Below are 14,062 nucleotides of genomic sequence, written 5' to 3' on the forward strand. Positions count from 1 at the left end.
CAAAGAAGGCTGGGAATGAGCAGAGTTAAGAGGCCATCAATGAAAGGTAGTGTAGAAGCCAGTTATTTTCCAATACACCTGATAGGTAAAAGTGATAGGTGAAAGATAGCTATTTAGCATTAAGCCCCTAGTCTATTAAATACCCATTTTAAAACTCACTCATAACCTCAGGTCATTTCAAAACACATATTCAGCATGACACAGCATAATTCATTTCAGGACAGTACAACATTAAAATACACAATTTAACAGAAACACAAAAACCATGATAAAACAAACACTTTTCACAAATAAATTCAGCTAATAAATACATTTCTCAAGACTGTATCCAAGGACAAGGCAGACTCCATGGCAACAGCACATAACCTAAAGGCGCTATTGTCATCAGCAAGAATCCAGTTCAAGCAGCTTGTGATAACGGCACAGAATCGCATTCCAGAACACATACAAGAATTCATTTATGAAACATTTCAAGTTAATGTTGCACATTAAAGACAGACAGCTAACCGTCAAATCAAACTTATTTGATTCTAACCCAAACCAATTAGGATTACATCAGGGTATAACTAGATGATTAAAGTCTGATATGATTTAGTATAACCGTGATAGATCGTACAGCCATTTTCCATTCATGAATCAATTTATACTTTGACTTAACTATTCGCTGTCTCTCTGTGTTTCATATTTCACTTTCTAACTCTGACTTTTGAAGTTATTGCAAGCTGTTTGCCGTAAGCAAGAAAATCATTTCTGTATTATTTGAAAGTTAAAAAGTTTACAAGATTGCTTCTCTTGAGTCCTTTGCTAGCTGGACCTATTAGAGAATAAGACTTTAAATGATTCTCAATTGTAATCAATAGAGACAAATAAAACAATTGCACCTGAGAAGTGTTAACTCAAATTTCTACTGATTTTTTACTGTTTTACTGTTCGCAAGTGCCACTAAATTCTCATGGTAGATCTCTGCAGGCAGTCAGCATGAAGTATAATAGGGAATTCAGGAGAAATGTATTTACCCAAAGACTGCATGTAGTGAGAATGTGGAAGTTGCTACCACAGGCAATGTCTGCAACAGAAGCTGGACAAACATCTGATGGAGAAGGGAATTGACGGTTCCAACGCCAAATTAAAAAGACAAAGTTGAGCACTGGCGGGTTGGGTCGAATGGCCCTATTTCCTGTGCCGTATACCCTATGTAATCTTATGCGCATCGAACTCCATGCATCAGTTTTATCCATTCACTTAATCCCTGATGGTAATTTTCCCCCCAGCAACACAACTTGCTATGCCTCCCACGGGTAGATTTCAGTAACCTTTAGCACAAATGAAGAATGTAAGTGGTTCTGCTGCTCCTGCGTTCAATGGTCTATATTAAGGCAAAACGTCATATTGTGCTCGGTTTCCATATTTACAGGAATGGAACTCCCCAAACTCAGCACTCTCTGTGTTGATCACGATCTGGTCACAGGGGGAAAGAACCATTTATTGGATGATTGTTAGGGTTTCCACGTGAAGGTGCCATGGTGACACAGCAAAGTGGTTTTTTTTAGAAAACATTTTATTGAAGTATTTGTAATTTTAACATTTAACACTCTAAATAACCGAGCGGTCTGACACACGCAACCTCACAGTAACATACACAACTTCCTCCTGCCCTAACTCCTGACCACCCATATATTAGATTCCCCGTATTCTTCACTGCCATGCCTCCCTTCCCTGCCCGTTGCCACCTCCTGAAGCCCCCCTCCAGAGCGAACCGGTGGTTATCACAGATCGGTGACCCTCCAGTCTCATGTTCTGCCTCCATTGCCCCCACACTCTCAGGGCTCCCACTATCACTGGGCATGTGAAATACCAAGCCGGCGAGAACGGCAGAGATGCCGTTAATAGAGCCTCCAGACTCTTGTCCTTACAAGGTGCCACCTACTCGCTCCCTTACCGACCCCTCCCCCACTACCCATTTCCTAACCATCGATATATTAGCCACCCAGTAGTAATTAATAAAGTTTGGAAGGGCCAAGCCCCCTCTCCACGCCCCTGTTCCAGAAGGACCTTCTTCACCCTCGGGGCCTTCCCAGCCCACATAAAACCCGAATCTTCCTGAAAAATGCCTTAGGGATGTAGATTGGGAGACACTGAAAGACAAACAGCAATCTCAGGAGGACTGTCATTTTCGCAGTCTGTACCCTCCCCTCCAATGACAGCGGGAGCACGTCCCACCTGCGGAAGTCCCCTTTTATTTGCTCGATCGCCCTGCCCAAATTTAACTTATAGGCTGACCCCAGTCCCTTGTCACCTGAATCTCCAGGTATCTAAAACTCCTTCCCACCACTTTAAACGGCATCTCCCTCAGTCTCCTCTTCTGCCCCCTTGCCTGGATCACGAAGACCTCACTCTTGCTCATGTTTAATTTGTAACCTGAGAACCGACCAACGGGTTTGTTATGTGAAGAAGCAAATTGTCCGCATAAAGCGAGACCCTGTGCTCCTATCCCTCGCCAAATATTCGATGACCTTAGCGTAATGCCAAAGGCTCTATTCGCCACAAAAAGCAGCTGGATCCAGCCCACGAATCCCTGCCCAAAGCCAAAACTTCCCAGCACATCCCACAGGTATTTCCATTCTACCAGATTAAAGGCTTTTTCTGTAAACATGGCCACCACCATCTCGACCTCGTGCCCCTCCGCTGGCACCATTATCACGTTTAGGAGCCGTCTAATATTGGACGTCAGATGATGTCCCTTCACAAATCCCGTCTGGTCCTCCCCTATTGCCCCTGGGGCACAATCCTCTATGCGTGTGGCCACGACCTTTGCCAGCAATTTCATGTTCAAAGGCAGATCGGCCTATACGACCCACAAATCTCCAGATCCTTATCCTGCATCAAAATAAAGGAAATTGAAGCCTGCGATAATGTTGGGGAGAGCACTCCCAACTCCTTAGACTCATTAAAAGCCTTCACCAGGAGCGGCCCCAGCACCTCGGAAAACTTTTATCGAACTCGACTGGATATCTATCAGGTCCCCGGGGCCTTACCCGATTGCATCGCCCTAACCCTTTTATAACCTCACCAAGCCCAATTGGGGCTCCCAAGCCTTCCACCAACTCCTCATTTATCCTCGGGAACTCCAGCCCCCCCCCCCCCCCCCCCCCCCCCCCCCCCCCCCCCCCCCAAGAATAATTTCATACCCTCCTCCCCGGCCGGGGGTTGCGATTTATATGATCTACTGTAAAATTCCGGAAACACATCGTTCACTCCCAACGTATCCACCACCACCTTACCCCTGTATCCTTTACTCTCCCAATCTCTCTCGCCGCCTCCTGTTTCCTCAGCTGGTGTGCCATCATCCTGCTGGCTTTTTCCCCATATTCATAGACCGCCCCCTTAACCCTCCTCAACTGCCCCTCTGCCTTACCTGTGGACAGGAGCCCAAATTCCAGTTGTGGTCTCTGACGCTCCTTCAAAAGCCCGACACAGCAAAACGGCGCAGTTCCTTCTTGCTCCACAGGGTGGCAGGGGACACCACTCTTGGTTTCCCTGGGATGTGTTGCAGCAACTGTTTTCATTCCACAAATGGTTAACGATGAAAAGAACGAAATAACGAGACATGGGGAAGTTATTGATTGGATCCAGCAAACTGTCAAACTCCTACCATTAGGGACATCTGTCTCCCACGATAACAGATGATGGGATGGGGAATAACAAGACAAAGTGATAAAACCCTTAGTCCTCACACAGTGGGCGGGATTCTCTGATCCCGCGCCGGGTTGGAGAATCGCCGGGGGGTGGGGGGGGGAATCACCGACGCTGCTCTGACGCTGGTCCGCCCATTCTCCAGTGCCCGGAGAATCGGTGCCTGTGCGGTCGCCACTGAGCCGGCCTATGGCCGCATTGTTCTCTGCACTCGATGAGCCGAGTGCCCGGGAGACCTGGCCAACCTGTGAAGGGGCCCAACACTTGAGCAAGGTACAATGATTAATACAACTGACACAATATCACATGGTTCCACTGGGAGAAACATTGATGTCAGGACCATAACGAAAGGAGAAAATGCTGGAAAAAATTCGGCAGGTCCGGCAGCATCTGTGGAGAGAGAAACAGAGTTAACGTTTCGAGTCCGGATGGTTCTTCTTCGGAGCTCTGTCAGTGTCTCAGCATGAGGGAACTTGCACTTGCCTTAACACTTGTTCATATACTGTTTCATTTAGCTATTGTGGGAGACTGATAACTGCTACGTCCAATCAAGGAATTTTTGATCTCTTGAAGAAATATCCTGGAATGCTTTGCTTTTCTGATGGGTAAAGTATCTCAATAAGCAGGGAGAGGTGTTGGAAAGACAATGAACTTGATTTGGCCACAGAGGCTGGGTCTGGTTACTAGGACAGGCATGCTGCAGATTTTGGTTTGCAGGATAGTCTGTCCGCCAATTGTCGGACATGTAGCCACCTCTGCATGATTTTCCCCCGCAGGCAGTATCATGGCAAGGTAAGGCAGCCAAGAGCTACCTTCAAGCAGGACGGCATGAGCCCTTGGTTGTGTCAGCCCCTCACCCATGCAGAGGAGGAGGCAACTGCACTGCAGGAGCTCCCTAGACCGAAGAGGCAGCCGCTTAAAACCTCGGTGTTGAAGAGGGAAGGAGCTCACAACATAGCCACTCACTTGCCATGGCGCACTAGACTGAAGGCCTCAGGAACCTTCTGCTCTGCACTTGTCTCAGCAGGTCAGGGTTGGGAGGTCAGGTGTAAATGCGCAGCTCCTGACTAAGCTAAGTCTAAAGGAGCAAAGGGGCAATCTGACTGGGAATTCTGCTCCTCGGAAGTTCTGGAAGTATTGCAAATACATAATATCTTTGATTTGAATGTTGCTGGAGCAGAACCTCTAGGAAGTTTGCTGCTTGTCTTGTTTTAGCCACTTGTTTTCTCCAGGTTGTCAACGTATTCACTATTGTAGTGATGTATTTCCAATGATGGCGGCTAGTCTGTCATCTATGCATTTTCCCCCGTCCATTCCTTTCCCAATGTTAATGGCCCTGGGCTGTGGGTTTTCTCTTAAGGATCCTGTGCCCATTGCCCCTGTGGCCACTGACCCACATGGGCTCCCGGTCCAGCAAAACCTTGACATTTAAATTCTCATCCGAGCTTTCGAATCTCACCATTGCCTTACACTTCCAATCTCCATCCAGCCCTACAACCATTCATAATCTCTGCATTCTTCCAGTTCTGGCTTCTTGCATGCACACTATTTTCATTGATCTGCCATTGGCAGCTTGTACTCAGCAGCCTAGGTCTTAAATCCTGGAATTTGTTTCCTAAATCTCTCCACATCTCTACATCTCTTTCCCTCTTGAGATCCTCCTTAAAACCTTCCCCTGATCGGGGATTCGCCGATGAGTCCTAATTATCTCCTTATATGGTGCCATATCAAACACTGTTTCATAATGATCCTATGAAGCACATTGGGATGTTTTACTCATTGATGATGCTGTATAAATGCAAGTTGTTGTTGTTGTTACACTATCCTGGTCTCCTGTTGCTTGCGTTGAATTCCTTCTGTTCAACAATTAATCAATCGGTATTGTTCAATATTCACTCAATCATTCTCTCCCATCAGTGACTCAGCAAAGAAAGTGCTTTGGGCTCGGTGGAAGACCTTCAATCTCAACTTCCTGCCCTCCCTTTAATCTGGGCACTCTGTCCTTGACGAGAGTCAACGGTCTTTGATTGCTGACCTTTTCAGCCTGCAATATAGTTGCCTCCCAGCTATCTTTCCCCCCCTGTTATTCGATAGGGAAGGCACGCAGATTTGAATGAAACAAATGTGTATCATCCAAGTATCCAGCCCTGTAACCTCCTCCTGATGTGAGCCTCCTGGCATGAAGCCTACAGGAGCCCTGCGTTACCGGAGTCCGTGTCTCCAGCTTGCCACATTTAGTGGGTCACAGGCAAACTTTACTGGTACAGCAACATCGAATCCCCACACTGCAGAAGGAGGCCATTTGGCCCATTGAGTCTACATCGACCCTCTGAAAGAGCACCCTACCTAGGTCCACTGCCCCACAATCCCGTAACCTTCCCTAACGTTTGGACACAAAGGGCAATTTAGTATGGCCCAATCCACCTAACTTGCACATCTTCGGACTGTGGGAGAACCCGGAGGAATTCCATGCAGACACGGGGAGGAAGTGCAAACTCCACACAGACAGTCACTCAAGGCTGGAATTGAATCCGGGTCCTTGGCGCTGTGAGGCAGCAGTGCTAACCCCTGTGCCACTGTGCGACCCACTTGTAGAACATGCTGGAGCTTGAGGGCATCTGCGCATTTCCAAAGTAGGTGAGCATTTGCCAGAGTGCTGAGCAATCTTTTTTTTAATACAGCTTGCCGTGCTGTTGAGGTACATTGTAAGGTCAAGATTAAGAACAATTACCCAGGCAATCTGTAACAAGTAAAGTTTTTCTTTACTGGGCCCCAGGATCTGGCGAGAAGGTGGGATAACATTAACTCTTTTTAGAAAGCCCAATTCACTGCTATCGATCTTCATCGGGTGCTATCCCTGCATTCCACATAGACATGTGTTCCTTTCCTCGTACGCCATAGCTGTGTCCTGGATCGGTGCCGCATCAGCTGTGCTTCACCGCCAGACCCTACCTATTCAGGAATACATGGGAAAATTATCTTCTCAAAGCTAACCAGTTGCACAGCTTTGACGTGTTGTCATTTCTCCCTTTCCCCGAAGGGCTGGTTTTGGGTGTGGTCCTATCCACAATGCTGACAACTGCTACAGCATAAGCTGCAAAGTTGATTTTCTCATTCCCACTGTTAGCAAAGAGATTTAGAGAAATCACGGTGTCGGCTGTCTCTGTGATGCCAAATTAGCCTGCTAATTTAATACAGGCGCGGACAGCCCCCAGCATGGTCTCAGTCCTTGGCTCATAGGGACTTTGTTCCCACCCCATGATATTTTTAAGTTGGCCTTGATTTTTTTGCAACAGCATATGATTGCCAAAGGGCTGTGATCTGAGCAGTTTCATGTGGGCCTGCTGCATTATGGAGCGCTTTCATCTGCAGAAGACTGGATTCAGTTGGAGATGCTCAAAGACTTGCTTTCCCCTAATTGGTTAGCCTCCCTGGCTTCTGGCCTCCCTGGCCTCCCAGTTGATGACACTTTTCATAACTGCTAAACTTGCTGTTGCCGCCATCCCGAGCCACAAACCATGTTCAGGCCATTCTCCTTGCCCTCTTCATTCACTGCAGACAATTTCCCTGGTCTTCTGTTTAGATGCTGCCATTCGTCTTGGCCTCCTGCCTCATTTGCACTGCCCTCACTGACTGCTGCTCTCGGGCCTCACTGCTGTCGCAGGTCAGAAGCAAGAGAGCAACCACCTGAGTCCAGGCTGACACAGCAATGTGTGTCCAATTATTTTGCACAGACTTGTGTGTTGCGCACCTGCATAGAATCATACAGCACAGAAAAGGCCCTTCGGCCCATCAAACCTTCACTGACAAAATATAAAACTACTCTAATCTACACTAATCCCACTTCCCAGAACTTGGCCCATAACCTTGAATGTTAATGCATTTCAAGTTGTCGCGGAAATAATATTAGATGGAGACTTCGAGCTTCGTTCAGGAGTTTATTAACACAATATCATGGAGAGCATGCAATGGTCAGTGACCATTCACCAGTGCCCTGACTTGCAGAAGCACAGAGTTTATCAAAATACACCAAAATAAACAGCTTTTCATGCAAAACAACATCTGGCCTGGCCATGACTATACTAGACAACCTTGGGAGTGCGACTATCGTCTCTTGGTTTATTATCTCTTCATTGACAAATGTTACAGTGTACCCTCGCACCCTTAGCTGAAACAACTTGTCAGCACAATAGGATTAATCTAAAAGTTGTTTACCAGTACCTTTTACTTTACCCATCATTCTAAGATATAGCTAAAAACAGTCTTAAAATATAGTCAAGCAATCCCAGTATGCTGTAGCAAGTGCATTTTTTATAATAGCAAAATATATTAATATATTTTCGAAGGGTCCAAAGCAATCAATAATTCCTCACATTACTTTCCTTCCACATAAGTGTTCATTCAAGCCCCTTTTAAGGATTGTGAGGTTTTCTGCTTCACCTACCTTCCCAGGCAGTGCATTCCAGATTCTACCCACCCTGTCCTTGCCCCTGATAATCTTCCACACTTCAATCAGATCCCTCTAATGTTGTCCCTTTGTCCCTTTGTTTAAGAAGGGTAGCAGGGAAAATCCAGGGAATTACAGACCTGTGAGCTTGACGTCAGTGTTTGGCAAACTGTTGGACAAGATACTGAGGGATAGGATCTATTCACATCTGGAAGAAAATATGGACAGGGTGGATAGCAACAACTTTTTCCAAGAGTGGGGGTGTCAGTTACAAGGGGTCACGATTTCAAGGTGAGAGGGGGAAAGTTTAAGGGAGATGTGCGTGGAAAGTTTTTTACGCAGAGGGTGGTGGGTGCCTGGAACGCTTTACCAGCGGAGGTGGTAGAGGCGGGCATGATAGCATCATTTAAGAGGCATCTAGACAAGTATATGAACGGGCGGCAACAGAGGGAAGTCGACCTTGGAAAATAGGAGACAGGTTTAGATAAAGGATCTGGATCGGCGCAGGCTGGGAGGGCCGAAGGGCCTGTTCCTGTGCTGTAATTTTCTTTGTTCTTTGTTCTCTCAGCCTTCTCTGCTCTAAAGAAAATAACTTAACTTTATCCAGCTAAAATGCTCCATCTCAGGCAACACCCTGATGAACCTGGAGAGCTTGTAAATGACCTCATTGAAGCAATGTGGCTCTGAACTCCACTCATTGACTTGGCAAAGCTTTCAGCTTTTGATTGCTCCGTGAGTGGTCCAGACAGAGTAGGATGTCCCCATTTTCCGACGATCTTTAACCTTGACTGCTCCTATGAGTTACAGACACCAGATTTATAAGTATACCATTAAAAAACTATTTATTAATAAAAAGGAGAAAAGATGAACACATAAGGAAATAACAGGATAATCGTCTCCCAGACTACCTACTCCCAAAAACCCGTCCCACCCTCTACCCAGACACACAGAAGACAGACACAAGGTAAGGCTCATCAGGATTTTTTTAAAATGGGGATTAAAGGATAGGTTTGAGATGAATCTTCACTGCTGTGGTTTCAGCCTCTGGGAAATAGGTTTACTCGAGATGTTCAGGTTGACGCAATTCTTTCCTTCGACCACCAGGTGTCATTTCACATTAAAAATTCCAGTTCAGGGCAATTCCGCTCTTCAGCCATCAGGTGGAGCTAGGTCCGAGATGTTCAGATCAGTACAGTTCTTGTCGCTGGCCACCAGATGGTGCTGCACACAGGATGCGTGCTGCACACAGGATGCTCAAATTGGTCGACTTCTGCCTTTTTACCACCAGAGGGAGTTTTCGCCTCCCTGTGAGAACAATCCAGCTCTGATCCTGGAATTTAACAGTTTTTACTTGCCTGATTCCTGTACAAGACTCTGGCGGCTTTATCACAAATGCTTCCACTTTAAGCTTCAATTCTACAGCTCTTCCCAGCCCCTGACACACAAAGTCTGAAGGTTACTGACCTTTGGGAACACCGCTTGCACGTTCATATTCAAGATCTCTTTCCCAGTTCTGATGACTTTATGTGCCTCTTTAAACAGGAAGGTTTTCTCAGATTTGGCTAGAATGCCTCTTAAAATCGTCCAGTAGAGAGAGGAAAGGAGAGAGTCCTCAGGGTCCTTACTAACTGGCTTTTCACACAGAACTGAACAACAGATGGTACTCTCCAGAAGACCCGCCTTCTTTGCTGAAAGTTTCTGTGTGGCTTCACCAACCCCAGGCTCCAATAGGAGAAGGCTGAAAACTCCACATACGCTGTTTGGCCGCTTGCCAAGTCGACATCACAGGTTCTGCCACAGAACCTAAAGGGGATATGTTTGGACCAGCCCATTAGAACAGGGGGGTTTCCAATGTCCAAAGACTACAGTTTAAGCAGAAGACTGCAGATCGTAAAAAGCAGCAAGAGGGACATTAAAAGGGTACACAGGACAGGCAGACAATATCCTAACATCTTCGAGATGTCAGAAAGTTTGCATGGATGGTTGCTGGGGGATCTTGATCCATCACGCTTCGCCAATAACTGTTGCCTTTATTACTTGCTATAAATATGGCAGTCAATAGGTTGCCCTACTTTTATCTAGATAGTGGTATGATATGCTCTCAGAGTCGCCAGGTATCAAGTGATACCGCCACAAGGTTCAAGCGGATATCGACAAAAGAGCCAAACTACCGGTTAGTTAGTTCTAGATCAATGGTACTTTATTTACACACAAGATTAACTTACACATGCAACGTAAACACTACTATTTAAACTACACCTAACAACTATGACAACCTGTACTTAACTTCAGGCACCCGGCTTAGGTTAGAGGAACAGTGGCTTTTGTTCGAATCTGGATCTGCTGGGCTGGAGAAGTAACTGCGGTTCAGCCGGGCTCATCCATCTGCTAGCGAGCGTTGAACTTGGACTTGCTTCTGGTCATGGTGCTGCAATTGGAGATAGACATTGCCGGAGTGCCAGGTCCAAAAGAGATTGAACACATGGCAGTGTCTCTCTTTATCCTTGGGGGGGTTTCGCACTCTTTTGGGCGGTCCTTAGGTTTGGACCCAATTAATTGGGCAGTTCTCGATCACTGCCTTCGATCTGAGCCAATGAAGGGGCGGGTACCTTGATGGATGGGTGTGTCCTAAGCAGTCATTAATCTTGCTGTTTATGCTTTCTGAGTAAAGGGAGTGGCGCTGAAATGTCTGGAACTGTATCGGTTACCTGAATATAAGCCCTTTGTCTTATGGAGAGGTTGGGGGTTTCGATACTGTCTGGATTCTCTGCTCACAAATATACATACAGGCTCTGTGTCTGCCTGAATCTTACATTGTCCATATTTCCCTTTGGGCTTTGCGACGTCCATGTTTCTTGTTGTAAATGGCTATGCCAGATGGCTACAGGGATAAGGGCTATCCAATTAAACAGTGGCTCATGACTCCGGTGTGTCGCCCTCAGACTCCAGCCGAGGAAAGGTACAATGCTGCTCACGTTACCACATACTCCCTCACAGAGCAGACCATCGGACTGCTGAAGATGTGATTCAGATGCCTGGACCTGTCTGTGAGATGTTCCCCAGAAAGTGGCCCCGGGTCTAACTTTGAACTACGCGCCACCGAGGTGTGTGTCTCTGTGCTGGTGGAGGGTGAGTGCTGTGATGGTTCTTCTTGAGCCCCTACAACCTCAGACGTGTTCTGGGGGCATGGAGAGTTGATCTGACTGGCCACGGTCTGCTGGTACCTGTAAAAGACAAAAGGACAGTTTTAGCAGATGAGCTGAAGCTAATTCAGAGTACACGGCACTCAGTGGGAACTGCAGGATTGGTGAAGTGATGGAGCTGAGATCCACACCAGGCTGTTGCAAGAGGCCAAGCTCTGTATCGCCACAGGAGCGATCCCAGTTCTCAGCGGCGCGCTCTGCAGTAGCCTCCTCGAACTCGGTGAGGGCGAATAATTCTGCTCTCCCTCCTCCGGAATGGACTCGTTCTTGCTTGTTGCGTACAAGATTGACCTGCACGGAACAAAGGAAAAAAATGGGATCAGAGGGGGTGGAGCAGAGAATGGGTGAAATGCATGTCCCTGTGTGTGGTGAGCCCTCCCCAGAAGGGACAGAGATTAGAATTTGGACAGATGGCATGGTGGTGTTGTGAATAACTTGTTGAGAGAGTGAGTGTTGATATGTGTCTTCTGAGAGTGAATGTGTGAGATCTGTGAAGAGAGAAGCTATTTGAGCATGTGATGTCATGCTGAGAGTTTGATCAAGGAGGGACCTGAGAGAGACAGAGTGGATGAGATCATTCACCCGCTTGCCACTGCGGATGCCGTTTCCCGGGTGACAGCCGCGCTGACCTCCCGGACAACAATCTTCCAGGTGGAGAAATGAAGCTCGTGTGCTTCTTTGAGCTGTCCCTCGGGTAGAGGACATTCCGGGTTGCCCCCACCACTGAGTGCCCTGGCACTGAAAGCCGCCCTCGTGAGGTTGCCAGCCTTTCCGCTCTGGCTTGCTTGACATCCCGCACAGTCTAGTGAAGACAGGTGGGCTGGGGAAAATGACGAGTTTGCGGGACTGGAATTTAAATATGGTGCCGGGACCTTCGAACCCGTCAGCTGAGAGCGGGCGGATGAATCAGCTGCTAGCCTGCCAGAAGAGACAGAGGGAAACTCGCCTGAAGTTGACACGGTATCCCGCCATTCTGGGCGGTGGGACGGAGGCCACCACAACTGCCCACCACCGAATGGGAGAATTCCGTCTACGGTTTTGATCAGCTCTGTCACATCTTCTCTCAACCTTCTCCTTTCTAAGGAGAACAACCCGAGCTTCTCCAATCTCTCCATGTAACTGAAATCCAGGGTGGCACTGCTGCCTCACGGCGCCGAGGTCCCAGGTTCGATCCCGGGCCCTGGGTCACTGCCCGTGTGGAGTTTGCACATTCTCCCCGTGTCTGCGCGGATCCCACCCCCACAACCCAAAGATGTGCAGGGTAGGTGGATTGGCCATGCTAAACTGTCCCTCAATCGGAAAAAAAATAATGAATTGGATACTCTAAATTTATTTAAGAAAGTCACTGAAATCCAGTACATCTAGAACTATTTTCATAAATCTTTTCTGTACCCTCTCTGAGGCCTTCACTTCTTTCCTATGTTTGGTGCCCAGAATTGGACACTATGGGCGGAATGTTGAGTTTTTTTTCTGAAATGTTGCCTTAGGCGGGGACAATGTAGGCAGGCCCGTCAGCGGCCTTGCTGGGTTTCCCCGCTGTATTTTTAAACGCTTGGAGAAAAAAATGGAAGGGAGGGAGTTCCAGAATGCCCCACCGGCAACTTTAGCTCCTGACAGATCAGAGTGCCATTTTGAAAGGGCACCCCCATGAAAGCAGAAACATCCAACCGACACCACCAGGCCTCTCTGTTCCTTCACTCTATTTAGAATTATGCTCTTTATTTTAAATTGCCACTCCTCGTTCTCCTACCAAAATGTACCACTTTGCATTCTCTGCGTCAACTTTCGTCTGCCATGTGTCCACTCATTCTTTCAGCCTGTTGATGTCCTCTTGAAGTTTTTCACGATCCCCCTCACAGTTTACAATACTTCCAAGTTTTCTGTCACCTGTAAAATTGTGCCCTGCAAACCCAGCCTAGGTCATGGATATAATTCAAGAACAGCAGTGATTCTAGAACATAGAACATAGAACAGTGCAGCACAGAACAGGCCCTTCAGCCCTCGATGTTGTGCCAAGCATTGTCCGAAACCAAGATCAAGCTACCCAACTCCCTGTCATTCTGATGTGCTCCATGTGCCTATCCAATAACCGCTTGAAAGTTCCTAAAGTGTCCGACTCCACTATCACAGCAGGCAATCCATTCCACACCCTAACCACTCTCTGAGTAAAGAGCCTACCTCGGACATCCCTCCTATATCTCTCACCCTGAATCTTATAGTTATGCCCCCTTGTAACAGCTACATCCACCCGAGGAAATAGTCTCTGAACGTCCACTCTATCTATCCCCCTCATCATCTTATAAACCTCTATTAAGCCGCCTCTCATCCTCCTCCGCTCCAAAGAGAAAAGCCCTAGCTCCCTCAACCGTTCCTCAGAAGACCTATCCTGCAAACCAGGCAGCATCCTGGTAAATCTCCTTTGCACCCTTTCCAATGCTTCCACATGCTTCCTATAATAAGGTGACAGAACTGCACACAATACTCCAAATGTGGTCTCACCAGGGTCATGTACAGTTGCAGCATAACCCCGCGGCTCTTAAACTCAAGCCCCCTGTTAATAAACGCTAATACACTATAAGCCTTCTTCACGGCTCTATCCACTTGAGTGGAAACCTTCAGAAATCTGTGGACATGAACCCGATGTTCCTCCACATACCTCAGATCCCTGCCATTGACCCTGTAATCCGCATTCAATTTTTTTCAACCGAAATGAATCACT

This window comes from Scyliorhinus canicula, chromosome 5 (genome assembly GCF_902713615.1).
Source record: "Scyliorhinus canicula chromosome 5, sScyCan1.1, whole genome shotgun sequence".
Lineage (NCBI taxonomy): Eukaryota > Metazoa > Chordata > Chondrichthyes > Carcharhiniformes > Scyliorhinidae > Scyliorhinus > Scyliorhinus canicula.